Source organism: Lagenorhynchus albirostris, chromosome 10 (assembly GCF_949774975.1).
Source record: "Lagenorhynchus albirostris chromosome 10, mLagAlb1.1, whole genome shotgun sequence".
Taxonomy (NCBI): Eukaryota; Metazoa; Chordata; class Mammalia; order Artiodactyla; family Delphinidae; genus Lagenorhynchus; species Lagenorhynchus albirostris.
Window position 1 is genome coordinate 82,591,473 of NC_083104.1, and position 16,253 is coordinate 82,607,725.

A 16,253-nucleotide genomic window follows, 5' to 3' on the forward strand; every position below is an offset into this window, starting at 1 on the left:
TAACCTACCTTTATGTGTAAGTGTGCCAGCTGAAAGCCTAAGTTGAATAAAGTGTTGTCTCTCCCGTTCTAGTATGCTGCCCTCCCCACATTCTATACACCAAGCAATTGGACAGCACCCCATTAGATCTACACACTATTAAAATGAGTCAAGTCCTCTGATCATGAACTTGGGAGTGAAAGCAATTTACAAGATCTTCTAAAATTTCTAAATCCTTGCTTTTCATTTCTACTTATTCTTGGAGAACCAGTAGCAAATAATGGAAATCAGTGGGGACAGGTATTTTTCCGAATTTCTTGGATTATGTGAGAGTAGAGTACACAAAATGAAGTACTGGGTTTGGTTTCTAGCACCTTTGTTCCTGCCCTTTTCTTTTACTCTCTTAAACCATGTTGGCACAAACGTTTCCCACTTTCCTCTTTATATTCCCTAACTCACTTTTTCTTGCTCATAGCACAGTTAACTTCATACCCATTTGCTCCTGATCCCTTTCCACTCTAAGGGCCTCATCATCATTGGTGATGTCTGTCTTCCCAAGGAATATTTAATTGAAGGAAACAAAAAAGAAAGATCTGGCTCATTCAGGATTTCCTGAACCCAAAACGACAAACATGGCAGATTCACAACATCAATCTTGAGCAATCAATTCCATTGGTAGTATTATTGAGGAGCATGAAGGAAAAAGAACAGAAAGAGAGAAAAAGAAAAAAGTAAGACATTCTCAGTCAATTATCTCTTAGAAGGCATTATTCTTTCAACTGTTCCTGGGTTAATTAAATAACTGCAGGCCAGGGAGAAGCCACTAGACTGTATCCAGTTTAGTAATTTCAGAAATAGTGTAATTTAACCTGATAGACCTTCTCCAGAGAACTCTTAGCTTACAAAAAAAAAAAAAAAGACGGAGAAGTAATATTTTATGAAATAGCTAGAAAAAGGTAGAGGTATGGGGGTGTAGCTCAGTGGTAGAGCGCGTGCTTTGCATGTACGAGGTCCCTGGTTCAATCCCTGGCACCTCCACTTAAGTTTTAACCCCTTTTCTCATATCCTCTGCGAAAAGAAGGACAGTGGATTGCTTTTATAGTTTCCCCATTTTTGCTGCCTCTGGCTTATCACCTCCGAGGGCGGGGCAACAGCAAAATAAAGACAAGAAGAAGGAGAGAAAGAGGAAGAGAGGAAGGAAGGAAGGAAGGAAGGGAGGGAGGGAGGGAGGGAGGGAGGGAAGGAGGGAAGGAGGGAAGAAGGGAAGAAAGGAAAAGAAAGACATTCCCATCAGACATTTCACTTCCAAAGCAAGAAGCCTCCCACCACAACTGGCATATGCAAATAAAGACAGAACAGAAAAAGGACAGAATAAAGGGGAAGAGAAACGGCCCTATTCTTTTAGTTCTTTTCGTTGTATGAGCAGTCAGATCTGCGTCATCTAACAGACAAGAGAAAAGCTTTCACCTGCCTCCCCTGCCTCCCCCTTCTCATCCCCACCTCCTTTCCCTCCACCCCTCCATCCATTACTGGATGCAAGCAGTTGAGGTGGGGGAAGTGGGTCCCAAATCTTTCTGAGTGAGTGACTGAGAGAACATTGAACAACCCAAACAGCAGTGCTAAGGAATGATGAGACTGTCAACGCGAACATTGGGAACATAATTGAAAGTTTCAGGGTTGGAAGCTATTAGCTGGCAGGAATAGTTTGCTTTGGGTGGAAATTAGGCTTAAGGCATTAAAAGTTTTTGTTAGAAGCTGGATTTTGGCAGATGATAAATTGGGTCTCATTGGAGATTTTCACAGACCAGGTAGTAGAAAACACCCAACCCCATACACACACTCCTGGCTGAAATAAAGCTGCAAGGATATTGGCGAGTAATGAATTAAAATGTCTTCCCTTCTACGTTTCCTACATTTGCCCATGGAATTCCACTTTCTTGTTTTTAGAATTTTAAATAAAGTCATAAAGTGGAATACATGATTTAACATCACACCAAAGATTTCTGAGATGCAACCAAAGGGGTAGTGTGTGCAGGGTTGGGGAGATGAAGAGGGAGGGATAAAAACAGACGGATGCGTAAATTTCTTGTGTTTCCTAAAATAAACACTATTGGTATAAACAAAGAGCTAATTAAAATTATACAACAACTTTGTTGCTATACATAATTGTACATTAGGTGAATATATCAAAATCAGTTCCATTTTCAGTTTTTTTTTTTGGTTGCTAGTTTGTGTATCAAAAGAGTAGAATAATGTAAAAGCTGAATTTTGCAGAGGGAGGGAAGCTGGTTCATGTGTACAAACAAAAAAGATTTCCATTTAGCCTCTCAAAGGCTAGGAGGGCTGAGAGGGTAGGATTAGCAACTCACAGTGGAAGATGAGAAGACAGGACTCCACAGACACTGGACCTTAGGATGCCCAGTTTACCCAGCAGCTGCTATAAACCCCTAAAGCACAGACATCCAAGGGCATCGTTTTTGGACCCTCCCAGTTGAGAAATGCTTTTACAAAGCAGTGTCTATTTTAGGGCGGATGCCAAGTAGAGACTGCTTTTAAATTCCTTTTTGAGTGAGCTATCTGTTGTCCTCTTTATTTTCCTTCCAGTGGCTCCTAGCAGCTCCTGGCAGAGAACAAAAGCTTGCCCTTGGTGTTTTCCGTGCCAGGAACCCTGATGCATCTTCTCTCTCTTCCTCTTCATACTCACTGGATTAGACATGGAGCCTCCATACAGTCTCAGATAAATGAAGGCAGTGGGCAGAATCATGAAAGACAGAAAGTCTCTGAAGAGCACTGGGACTGTAGACACTGTAGCCCCCAAGGGAATCCATATTCTGGGCACTTTTCCCAGGGAAAGAAAATAACTAATACCTAGGACCTCTGAGGTTCACCTTTGGCTCCCTGATGGTCAGTGTGCCTCAAGTGGCTTCAGCTTGGACCTTGGGATTTGTCACTCCTTCTCTGGTCATCTCCATGGTACCACCGGTTTCCCACATCATCACAGCAGGGGACTGTACCTCCGCTGCTCCTGACTGCCAGAGACCTAGCAAAAAATTCAGGGGAGTGAGTACAAAGAAGGGAACTCAGAAAGTTACCTCTGGAAATTTAGGTCCAGATGGAAAGAGAAGACAGAAAACCTTCAGCTACTAAAGGAAAAGGGGTAAGTGTCTGCCACAGACAATCACTGGTTCTGGCACTGTTTGAACATGAGATGAATTTGAAATGTGTAGGAAGCAACTTCATGATGATGAAGATGTCTGGTAAGCAAGGTCATACCTGAGTCTATAATTCAGCAGATAGCTTGCATCTAGAGACCTGGATTTTCACATGGCTATGGAAGAGAAGGCGCCTGAGATGAGAGTAGCACACGGACTGAAAAAGACCCATTGGAATTGGAGAATTAGGAGTCATTGGTATGCATTGCAGGAAAACAAAAGAATGCCTGGCTTTAGATTGATTTCGGACCTTGCGGCTCTTTGTTTCTGCTTCGGGTATCTTCCCTACTTCTCTCAGCTTGCTTCAAAGTCTGCTCCACAGCTAGCTCTCAGGAAGGCATTTCCATTCCATCACCAAGGAAAGTCCCAGGAATGGGGCATTTTTCTTGTCTTCAAATTCTTCCTTTCCCCCAACTTCATCCTCCTCTGCCTCCAAAGCTGCCTAAAAGACCACAGAGGTAATGCAGAAGAATACAAAGAAGAAAAGTTAAGTATTTTATAGAAAAGTCAAGTATTTCTGGCTCCAGTATTTGTAGCACGTGGGCTCCATAGTTGTGGCTCGCGGGCTTTAGAGCACAGGCTAATCGTGGCACTCGAGTTTAGTTGTTCCGCGGCATCCGGGGATCTTCCTGGACCAGGGCTCAAACCCTTAGTCCCTAGCTTTAGGTAGAGTGAATTCTTAACCACTGCGCCACCAGGGAAATCCTCAGCGTTAAGTATTGCGGATGGGTGGTAGGGACGGGGCGGATAGAGGGGGATTTAGGTCCTTCCGGAAGGAAAGAGATGACAGAGCGGAAAGAATTTACAAAACCTACCAAGAAATGCAGAGCGACAGAGAGTGTCTAGCAAACCTAGGGCAGCAACTCGGTCGGGACCCGGCAACCGCTTTCCTTACTGAGGTTCTGTTTTGAAAGACAGAAGGAGGGAAAAGGGGGGAGGAAACAGAATACACAACCTCTTTCGGACGGAATTCTCTCCGGAATGTGCGAGAGCAGGGAAATGTGTGGGCTGGGAAAGGAACTAGCACTTTGTATGCCTAGAGAGCATCTCACACCTCAGGCAGTCAGGCGCAAAACCACTTTCCGCCTATTTTGTCCGACAGGTAACCCAGATATGAATTTTGGATGAAGTCCGAAAGCATATTTACAAGAGGCCGGACAGTAATTTATACTATTAGAAAGCTCCACAGATTCAAAATCTGGCAGGTTTGGGAAACCCTGACTGGAGTGTCAACAACCCGGAACCTGAATGGAGTGGACTGAGTTATTGGGAAGATCTCACGCAGGAGCTGGCAGAGTGGACCAGAGCGGAAAGGCGAAGCAGTGCGTGAATGGGAAGAGGGAGGAGGCGAGGTTGGAGTTAGCGAAGTAGGGCGAAGAGGGCTCGAATATGAATCTCTAAACATGAATAGGATTTGGGTAGATGGGTAGGAAGGACGTGTCCAAGCTCCACCTCTCTTCTTTGCATCCTATAGGTACAAGAAAATGTTGGCTTTCCGTGATTTTAGGGAAGTGAGCAGCAAACTTTTGTCCCACAAGAAGATCCCCCTCATTTTTACCCAAACTGTTGGCTTTTGAGAGCATCGTGGGGTTCTTTCAATAGCTGAGGTAGCTCCTCAGAGCGCTGGATTTTTGAGGGAAGTCAAATTGTTTCAAACGTGTTGCCTGTTGTGGTGGCAGCTAGTTAGTGTAGAAGTGAGATTCTCCGGCTGCTTTTGGCTTGAGTATGTGAGGTACTTGTGCCGGCGACTTATTTTTTAACGCTTTGAGAACTCAAAATTGAAACCAACCTAACGAACTTACCTTTAATAGGGTGTAAGAAAAGCTGTTGCTTGTGGGCCCGGGTAGCTCAGTCGGCAGAGCATCAGACTTTTAATCTGAGGGTCCAGGGTTCAAGTCCCTGTTCGGGCGGAAAATGAGCTTTTTCTTTCCTAACATTTAAAAAAAAAAAAAAGTCCCTGTTCTGGGCTATGAACTGCCAGAGGCAAGCAGATTAATCCTAAATGTTTCATACCTTCGCCCAAGCAGACAGGAGAAGGGGGTTGGGGTGGGGGTTTTGATTGTGGAATGTGTGCGGAAAAGAATGAATCCCCTTGTACCTCTTGGCAGTCTGTTGTGTTTTTGCTTTGTGGGTGTTAGATCGAGCTTGGAACGAGTAGTAGCTTGGGTTTGAACATGATTAAGATGCCTGTTTAAGAAAATTTAAGCTGGAGTCTTGTAGAGATATTTGGCAACTACAGTGATCCCTAAGATGGCAACTCTGCAGCAATCTGTGATTGGGAGGGGTTTTATTATTATGGAAAAGAGAGACAGTATGTAGAGTGAGAATGTAAAAGGGCTTATTGTGATTTGAAGATTGGGAACTCATTAACGGTATTCCCAGAAAAAAAGGTGTATTAAGCTAGACTAATCTTGGACTCTAGTATAATGTTCCTTGAACTTCCTTAGAAATCCCGGGAAATGCTTAGAAATCTAGGTGAGGTGATTGGTATCTCATCTCCTTTTTGCCCGCTTCTGACCATAGGAGAGTTTTGTTCATGTTCACAGAAATCCCATGAAGTAGATTTTGAACTTGGAAGGACACCATTTGTCGGGAAGAACTTGTCTCTCAGTTTGTCCAATAGATTCATCTGACTGCCAGAATAAGGAATAGGAAACAGAAAAGTGACAGGTCTCAATGAGGGAGAGAAATGTGTGGGGTGGGGAAATTGGGCTGGCTTTAATTTGCCTCTGCGTCTTGGTGTAAAGCATAACTAGGATCATGTCCATTGTCCCTGGTAAATCATTACATTGTGACGGAAGCAAACTGGATTCCAAGTGGGGTCTTGTACATTCCTGATATAAGCAAAAGCACGGTAAATTGGGAAGCACTGCCCAATATAATATGAGGCACAAATGCCAACCACATATATAATTTTAAATTTTCTAGTAGTCACATTGAAAAAAGTAAAAAGAAACAAGTGAAGTTAATAACATTTTATTTAATTCAGTATATCTAAAATATTATCATCTCAATAAATAATCCATATAAAGGCATATTACCTAGATAATTTACATTCTTTTTTCTTCTTACTAAGTCTTTGAAATCTGCTGTGTACTTTACAGTTACAGTACATCTCAAGTTGGACTGGTCATATTTCAATTACTCAAGAATCACATGTGCTAGTGGCTACCATATTGGACAGCAGAGTTCTAAGGATTAATGCATTTGAATAAACAGAAGAAAATATACAGATGTGCAAATTAGAGCAGTTTTGTAACTCAACTCAAAATCTATATGCAAAATTTCACTCATATTTGTGAGGCATGCCAACTAAAAATTGGCACTTGCCATCTGTCTCTACAAGGACTAAATCACTAGCCACTGCAGCCGCTGACCTTCAACACACCCTGAAAGGAGTTTGCAGTGGAGATCAGCAATGAGGCACTCTGTGCTCTGGGAAAAACTGGCACAACAGGCCTTCAAATAGTTAGATATTTTCAGGAGATTTTATGAGCCCATATTCTTACATCTTGTCATATCTAGAAAAGCACTAAAATCATTAACGGTGACATCAGCAAGCCTTTGCCAAAATGTGTGCTTAACTGCACGTACCCGCTGCACCAGAATCTTATATAATACTGGCCTTCCCCCCTACGTCTTCGGAGCCGTTCCTCAGAGCTATCTGAGACACTGTCTCCTGGGCTATAGTCCTCACTTTGCCCCAAATAAAACTTAACTCACAACTCTCACATTGTGGTTTTTTTTTTTTCCAGTCAACATGTGTCAACTGAAATAAAAATGCACAATGCGGGAGCTATGAGTTTCAGTTTTATTTGGGAACTTATTGAGAACTACAGTCCAGTGCAAATACTGGTAAGTTGCCACTATGTAAGGTTACCTGAATTCTTTCTGATAAAGTGCTAATATTTAATATTCACTTACTCCTCTCAGCCCCCAAAGAAGCAGGCGTTTTATTAGCACCATTTCAGTGTTACGTACAAGCTAATCCTTAGTACCTCTCGTGTGCCAAGAGAGGTACTAAGTAAGTGAACTAATCCATGCACAGCGCTGGATTATGGTAATCCATATGGTAATATCCTTTTACCATCCTTTATCTTTCCTATACCTAAAGACTAATATATGTTTTCCTGTGAATGACAGAGATTGTCTTCTACCCAAATCATTCGCTCATAAAAATGCATGTGTTAAGACTTGAGAGGAAACATGCCATTGGATATTTCTGCCAGTGGATATTCCCCCCATTACTTCCTGTATACAGAAAGCCATATTTAAAATTTCTAAGTCAGTGGTCACATTTCCACAAGACTCTGAATCCCTCAGTTTTCAAGAAATTACTTTGGGAGCCACTGGGGAGAGAGATCCTTCTGTTCACAAGAAAGTCAACTTCAAAAGGTTGATATATACTTTAAAAAAGCTATTCAAGTACGTGTATGCTTTGAAAACAGTATGCCACAGTAAAAAGATAAAATATATGTTTGAAAAGAGATTCAGATATACATATTTTCAACAAAGAACTTTATCATAAACAAGGTAAAATTTTCATCTGAAAGGAAATTCAGATACACATTTGAAAAGAAAGAGAGTTACAATATCTTTCAGGGAAAAAAAGAAGGGAGGAGAGTAAAACAAAGAATATTAGTTGGGCTTTAGAGTCTTCTAATTGGTATAATGCTATTTTCATTATGAGGGAACTCTGTTCTCATCAGGAGTTCTATGTGTGTCTGTTAGATAAATTGCACAATTCAAATACTATGTATCCATACTTTATTTCTGACGGTAATTACTGAGCACAATGGGTTATAATCCCCCATTATGGATAAAAATGGACTATTTAATAATTGGTGTGGCAAAAGCTGGGTAGTTACCTGGAAAAAAAGTTTTGACTCCATATCCCACAACTCACAGCAGGATGAATTCTAAATGGTGTTTGAGATTTATGAAAACAAAACTTACTAGTACTTCAAAAACACATGTGAAATTTTTAATAACTTTGGAGTGGGGAAGGCTATTGAATCAATTGTGATTCAAAAATCCAAAATTAGGGCATACCTGGTGGCGCAGTGGTTGAGAGTCCGCCTGCCGATATAGGGCACACGGGTTCGTGCCCCGGTCCGCGAAGATCCCACATGCCGCGGAGTGGCTGGGCCCGTGAGCCATGGCCGCTGAGCCTGCGCGTCCAGAGCATGTGCTCCGCAACGAGAGAGGCCACAACAGTGACAGGCCCGCGTACCGCTAAAAAAAAAAAAAAATTTCCAAAATTATTTAAAGGAAAATTTTAACAAATTTGATTTTTCAAGAGAGCTTCTGAAAGAGTGGTAAGAGTATAGGTAGAGTTTGTTTAGTAGTTTTATCCTTTTCTTACTTTCCAAATTTTCTGCAATAAATATGTATTATTTGAATAATAATAGAGTAAAACAGAACAAAACAAAGCCTCCTGTAAAACAAAGTAAAAATACACAAGCAAAGTCAATGAAAAATTCAGACTGGGAAAATAGAATTGCTATTCATATAACAAAAGGCATAATTTCCCCGTGTCACTCAGCATAGGCTTGATCATGATGTAAAAGAAAACATCCACAAAATCTCAGTGGCTTAAACAATAAAGGCACATTGTATATTTTCCCTCATTGGTTGGCTGTTGGCTCTTCAATATTCTCATTCTGGAATTTAGGATGATAAAGTAGGGTAGAAGAGGGGAAAAAACATCTTTTCCTCTACCCGCCTTAACTTCGTTGATTGGAACTGTGCAAATTAAAGCGACAAAAAACAGATTAACAACAGAGAAACAAACGTTTATTAATGCATGCATCATGCATACACATGGGAGGATTCAATGATAAATGACTCAAAGGGGTAGTTAGCCCTGAGCTTATATAGTGTCTTAGGAAAGAAAAATAAATTTGTAGAGAAGTGATGAGATAAAGGAAAAGGATTTTAAAGGCTTTTGAGGGCAGAAAACTGTGGGTAGGTAGATATCTGAGGGAAACTAATGGAGTAGGGTTCGTACAACTCCCTAGCATTTGGTATTGTCAGTGTTCTGAATTTTGGCTATTCCAATAGGTGTGTAGTAGTATCTCATTGTTGCTTTAATTTACAATTCCCTGATGATGTACGATGTGGAGCATCATTTTATACGGTTATCTGTCATCTATGTTTCTTCTTTGATGAGGTATCTGTTCCGATACGTTGCCTGATTTATAATCGGCTTTTCATTTTCTTGTTGAGTTTTAAGAGTTCTTTGTATATTTTAGATACCATCCCTTTATCAGATTCGTGTTTTGCAAATATTTTCTCCCAGCCCATGGCTTAACAGTGTCTTTCTCAGAGCAGCAGTAATTTTTAATTTTAATGAAGTCCAATTTATCGTCATGAATCGTGCCTTTGGTGTTGCCATTTTCACTTTTGAAGAGTTTCTGTTCTCTGCTGTATGACTTCTGAAGTGAGAGACAAAAATCACTGCATCTGGGTCTGGGGTCAGAAAAGCCTTTTCAGTAGATTGTAGTAGTGCAGCGGGGCTGCGGGTGCAGAAGCGCTCCGGACCCGGATGCTGGTTTAGGACGTCTTGTCCACGTTCATTCTTCCACGGGGTAAAGTAGCCTGCGGAACGAGAAGCTGGCCCCTGGATAAAGGAAAGGGGGAAACAAAGGAATGCGGGCTTCTTTAAATCTAAGATTCTTTATGAAGCCAAAGTTCACAGATAACCACTCCGGTTATCTGTGGTCAGGAGGACTCGAAGGTCTCTGTGGGACAAGCCGTTGCCTCTGGGGACAAATATGAGGGCAGGATTTTCACATTTCATCTATCTGGACAATTTTCTTTTCTTTTTTTCCTCCAAGCGGGATCAAGTTGGAAGACGCAGCTCCAAAGATTCATTTGACCATTCAACTTACTCTGCTGCAAAAAAATTGGGTCTCATTTTCCATGAGCCTTTGTTTTGGCTCGTAGACCATTTTTCAAAGGGTCCTGAAAAATCCCTCAGTTCTTTCCACCGGGGGTTCGATTTGACTGACGGGAGAAAAAACAATTGTGCTGAAACTACTAAAATAAGAATAATTGTGCTGAAGCTGCTAAAATTGGGCTCTGTTCTCAGTAACAATACGAGTTGGATGTTGTCGGCGGGTCTCGGAAGGGGGCTACTTGGATATAATCCGAAAGAGGCTTTAGATGTAATTCGTCTTCAATGACGGCTACTCTCTAGTTGGAAACAAAAAAACCCAAAATTGTTCACAACGCTTTGAGATTATAAAGGGACAGGAATGCTGCCCGGTGACTGACTTCCAGGAGGGGATGTAGCTCAGTGGTAGAGCGCATGCTTCGCATGTATGAGGCCCCGGGTTCGATCCCCGGCATCTCCAGTAGGTCCTCTCGTTTTCGTTGCTGTCAAATTCAGCCTTTGGCCTTACATTATTAAATAAAATATTCTAGCTCTTTCTCATTTTTCTCCCATTATCATTCCCTTTAAATCGAGCTATTTTCCATCTATGTGCTTATTTCTCTTCCGTTTTGTTAAATAACCACCGCCATTTCCCCTGCTTCCTGGAAACTTCCTTGGGGTGTCTTATTACGCAGTGAGTAGTACAAAGCCAAAGGGACAATTCACAAGTAAATTCATCCTATGAATGCACCCAGGAAAAGGGAATACAGCTGCATATCAAAGATTTATTTAGCTCAATTAAAGGAGGTCCTATCCATTCCCACTATCCACTGGAAAATAATCAGTAAAAATAAAATATCTCAGTAATTTTTTTTAAGGGGAGGAGAAGGGAGCATGTTTTTAGTATTGATGTGGTAGTTGCACATCAGTATTCAAGGGTACACCCTATGACCATAGAGGAATTTCTTTATGCATAGTTACTAACCTAGTTACCATTTTATTTATCACTGCATCTTTGGCATTACTCAGCGTTTCTGTGCTGAAAAACTGGTCACAGTCCAGTACAGGAGGTCTGGAAATGCAGTAAAGGTTAGGAATAGCCTGTGGAAATGGAAGGCACCCTTAATAGCATGACTGTTCTCCTAGCAACCAGCCCCTAACTCTAGAAGCAGGCCAAAGCTCACCTCATTAACATAACAAAACACCTTTGTCTCTCTCTTCACTTAGGAAATTCTAAGGATTTTAGGAGCTCTGTGCCAGCAGCAGGGCTGAAGGCCAAATATACATTTCTTATTATAAATCACAATATTAATAATGTATACCCAGATGTGAAATTGCTGCATCATATGGTAGTTCTATTTTTAATGTTTTGAGGAACCACAAAAACCTTTTTTTCTCCTTTCTTAGCTTATCAGTTATAATTCTTTAACTTTTTTTAGTGGTCCCTCTAGAGTTTGTGGTATACATTTACAATTAATCCAAGTTCACCTTCCAATAACCCTATACTTCTTCACAGGTAGTGTAAATACCCTTGTAATAAAAAAAAATCCTACTTTTCCTCCCTCCTAGCTATTGTATCATTGCTATCATTTATTTCAGTTATATATAAGCATACATAAGTATATATACAATATTTGTATAACCATATAATCAAATACATTGTTGCTATTATAATTTTGAACAAACCGTTATCTGTGAGATCAACTAAGGAAAATAAAAGTTTTTATTTACCTTCCCATATCCTTCTTTGATATTCTTCCTTTCCTTATGAAGATTTGACTTTCTGACCTATATTATTTTCCTTGTCTCTAAAAAACTTCATTTAACATGTCTTGCAAGACTGGTCTACAGGGAACACATTCCCTCCATTTTTGTTTGAGAAATTTTTTATTTCTCCCTCACTTTTGAAATTTTACAGGGTACAGAATTCTAGGCTGTGGTTTTTTCTCTCAACACTTTAAATATTTCACTCTAATCTATTCTTGTTTTCATGGTTTCTTAGTAGAAGTGAAATGTGATTCTTACCTTGGTTCCTCTATAGGCTAGATGTTTTGTTTTGTTTTTCCTCTGACTTCTTTCAGGAGTAATTTCTTTCTATTTGATCTTCTGTAGTTTGAAAATGATATGCTTATATATAGTTTTCTGTTTGTTTCTTTTTTCATTTATCCTTCTTGGCACTCTCTGAACTTCCTAGATCTGTGGTTTGCTGTCTGACATTAGTTTGGGGAAATTCTCAGTCATTATTGTTTCAAATATTCTGCTCCTTTCCCTCTTTCTTTTCCTTCTGGTATTCCCATTATACATATGTTACATTTTTTGTGCTTGTCCTAGAGTCCTTGGGTATTCTGTTCTTTTTTTTTTCCCTAGCCTTTGTTTTCTTTGTTTTTCAGTTTTGGAGGTTTCTATTGATATAGCCTCAAGTTCAGAGTCTTTCCTTACTTATGTCCACTCTACTAATAAACCTAACAAAGGCATTCTTCCTTCTATTACTGTGTTTTTAATCTTTCGCATTTCTTTATCCGTTGTTTATTTTAGGATTTTCATCTTTCTCCTTACATTGCCTATCTGTTCTTGCATACTATCTACTTTATTCATTAGATCCTTTAGCATATTAGTCATAGTTGTTTTAAATTTCTGGTCTAATAATTCCAACATCCCTGCAATGTCTGGTTCTCTTCTGGCTCTGCCTTTTCAAATTGTTTTTTGCCTTTTGATATGTTGTGTAATTTTTTCTGTATAGCCTGACATGGTTTACTTGATAAAAGGATATATAGGACTTTAGTAATGTACTGGTGAGATGTTGGGGGAGGAGAAGCTTTCTCTAGTCCAATGATTAGGTCTCAGTCTTTTAATGATCTTTTACCTCTGGGTCGTGAACTTCACAACTGTTTCTCAGTTGTACCCCCCGCCCCCGCAAATTCCCCGACTTAGGTGGGACAACATAGCTAGAGTATACTGGAGTTGGGTTTTTCCCTCTCTCATGTGAAAGTCTAGAGCCAGCTGGAACTGAGTATTTCCCTTCCTTCAGGACAATTAGGCTCTGACAAAACCCCAGCAAGTTAGGGTCTGGTTAAATAGATTCTTTAGTAGGCAGGCCTTGTTAAGAACAGAGTGCTCTGGCATATTTCAACAGGGTTCCTCTTCTCCCCACTCTGCTGGAAGCATGAAGGAATTTCCCCCCAATATTTGCATATTTAATATGAGAATCTGGTCAAACTCCTAGGGGTAAAACTCGCAGAACTGTGGGGATGCCACCTCCACCCTGCCCTGGCCATGACTCAGGGTCCCTGGAGTTTTTAACTATCAGACTTGCTTACATGGATCCTTAAGCAATTTACCAATTACAGTTCAGGTTTTGGTTCTTCCTGTGGTTTCCACTTGTGAGTCACTGCTCAGGTAAGTCATCACTCCCTTTATTCACCTGTCTATCTCTCCATTCTTGGGGGCAGCCGTTTGCCCTGTGTCCACACCTCTCTTACAGATTCAAGAAGAGGTGCTGATTTTTCAGTCTGCTCAGCTTTTTCCTTCTTGATAGAATGGAGTGGTGACTTCCCAGCCTCTTATATATGGAACCAGAAACTGGAAGTCTGTTTGCTAGTTTTTTATACGTTTTTGTCTCTGTACTTATAGTGAAATGGTCCTATAATTTTTCCTTCTTGTATTTTCTCCACTGGGTTTTGGTATCAGTATTATACTAATCTCCTAAAATAATTTATAGTTTTTCAGAATATTTTGTACAACACAGAGGTTAATGCTTCCTTTACGATTTCATAGAACATGCCAGTAAATTGATCTAAGACTGGAAATCAAATTTTATGGAAATTTTGCTTCAATTCCCGATTCAGTTTTTTAAATGGCAATATATTAAATCAGATTTTCTATAACTTTTTATGTTAGCTTTGATAAGTTATACATTTTCCATTTCTTTGAATGGAATTGAGAGGATTGAAGCCAAATTTCATGATTTCTCACTTTTAAAATTTCCTAAGTAGCCACTGAAAATATTCTCCTGTTTATTCATTTATGCAAACATCCATCTCTCTATCCATCCACTCATTTACATTTTAAAAATGATTCAAATATTTACTTACACTGGGTATTGTAATAAGTACTGATATACAATTAAGGATAACACAGTGTCTTAGCTAACCTTCAAGAAGACCCCTTATGATCCTTACCGCCTGGTAATCACACCCTTGTGCAGTCTTCTCCCACTTGAGTCAGTCACCAAGACATGAGGGGGAACTGAGGCTTCCTACCCACATGTGAATGAGCCATCTTGGAAGCAGATCCTCCAGACGCAGTCCAACCTTCGGAGCACTGCATGCACAGTAGACACCCCGAGTTCAACTTCAAGAGACACCTGGTGCCAGAATTACCCAGCCAAGCCACACTGGAGTTCCTGACCCACAGAATCTGAGATAATAAATATTATTTTTTTAACCCTGTACATTTTGGAGTATTATTCAGCAATAGATAACTAATATTCACAGCAAGACTTTTTAACATTTCTCTTAAAGGAATAATCATTATTTACAAAAAATATACAATTTTTATGTTTCTCTCAAGCTTGCAGACTACTATTTGAAAATCAAATAGCAATGCTAAATTAAGATGTGTGGCTCTCCTCACATGTTTCTCTTTTTATCCTGAAAAAAATCCGAAGATTTTAGGCTGATTGCCTAGCGTAACTTATCCATCAGAGGGTATGGATCTACCATTAAAACAATCCCTGGCAAAAAGAAATGGAAAAACCATAATTATTTTAGATGACTCATGTTTTATGTAAACTGTCTGGGACCACCATCTCTACTACATGAATAAAATTTAGGTTCTCTTAGCAAGGTGAAAAGATGAGAAATGCAGGTGTCATCTTGGTCAAGCTGATTTCTCTGCCTTCATCTCCACCTTGCACCTCCCAACTCAAACCGTTCTGAACTACATACAGTTCCACTCCTGTATGCATGTTGTATCCTCAGTTTTCGTTTCCTTTCTATTTGACATTCTTATTCATTCTTCCAGGTTTGCTCACAGGTTACTATATCTGGGGACTTCCCAGAACTAGGCAGGGATAAAACCTTCTTGATTTGTTGAGACCCTTGTTGAGAGTGATCTGAATTCCAAAGGATCACTCCCTCTGCAGAAAAAATAAAGCAACCCGGAAGCAGAGGTTTTGCCTCAATCTTAAAAGTAACACGTTTCTTACTTCCTGGCTTTTCTTTCCAAAGAATCAGAACAAGATCCGAGGATTCGTATTCCTTGGATTTGATTTGTATTCTTTGGATAAAATGAGGATCAGAGGCCTTAGGAAGCAATCCAACATCTTTACCCTTTAGCCCTCCCAGTTGCTAAGAGTGGAAGGAATTTATTTTTCTATCAGAAATACCTTCATTGGCTCCTTGTTTTCTAATAGTTACTTAGCGGTTTCTGGAGTCCGGGACTAGGGTGCAGAATTGGGGAGGGGAATTGGGGATAGATTGGTAGGTTTCATAATTAAAGACAGTCATTGGCAAAGTATTTTTCTTATCCTTCCTGTAAGGAATTTTCCTTTGTTCCACATATCTTTTGGCAAACGAGACAAGCACTCAGAAAAGGAGGGTCTGTGAGACTGTTTCCTACTCAGATTTCCGAGATCAGTGTATTCTCATCAGTCACTGAATGTCTGCAAGATACAGGTTAATAGGAATTCCTTGGTAACAGAGTTCTATAAAATAGCGGGTGAGAATTGTATCGTTTAGAAAAGAACAAAATAATTTTGTTTTAAAAATGTAAATTTGTTTTATTTCATGAAGGTAGTTTAGAAAACAGTTTTCAAGCGCGATGGGGATGTAGCTCAGTGGTAGAGCGCATGCTTAGCATGCATGAGGTCCCGGGTTCGATCCCCAGCATCTCCAAGCTTTTGTTTCCTAGCTCCGGAAACAATTCTCTTCTGCCTTACGATCACAGCCCATTCCTGTAGAATCTGAAGATTAACCGTGTTGCCTCCAGGTACTTAACAGTTTGCTCGGGTTATGCTAGTAACCTTTCCGTTTAAAAATTTTATTCCTTTCCATCCTCAGCAGGGATTAGAGATGGTCTTCCACAAAGTGAAATCAAGAGTGACTTTAGTCCCTGTTCCATGAAAAAACAAAATGACAGTTATTCATGTAAACTCTAAATGGAAGATTTGCGAACGGATTAGTATT

General features: G+C 40.1%; 4 non-coding genes across 4 annotated transcripts; all 4 read left to right on the forward strand.

Annotated features, from left to right (window-relative positions):
- The first annotated feature begins 945 nt into the window (after positions 1–945).
- On the forward strand, positions 946–1,017 carry TRNAA-UGC (transfer RNA alanine (anticodon UGC)). Its single transcript has one exon. It is a non-coding gene; the product is annotated as a tRNA-Ala (tRNA).
- A 4,011-nt stretch (positions 1,018–5,028) lies between these two features.
- Positions 5,029–5,101, forward strand: TRNAK-UUU (transfer RNA lysine (anticodon UUU)). The gene has a single exon. It is a non-coding gene; the product is annotated as a tRNA-Lys (tRNA).
- Positions 5,102–10,477: 5,376 nt separating this feature from the next.
- Positions 10,478–10,549, forward strand: TRNAA-CGC (transfer RNA alanine (anticodon CGC)). The gene has a single exon. It is a non-coding gene; the product is annotated as a tRNA-Ala (tRNA).
- A 5,341-nt stretch (positions 10,550–15,890) lies between these two features.
- Positions 15,891–15,962, forward strand: TRNAA-AGC (transfer RNA alanine (anticodon AGC)). The gene has a single exon. It is a non-coding gene; the product is annotated as a tRNA-Ala (tRNA).
- The last annotated feature ends 291 nt before the right edge of the window (positions 15,963–16,253 follow it).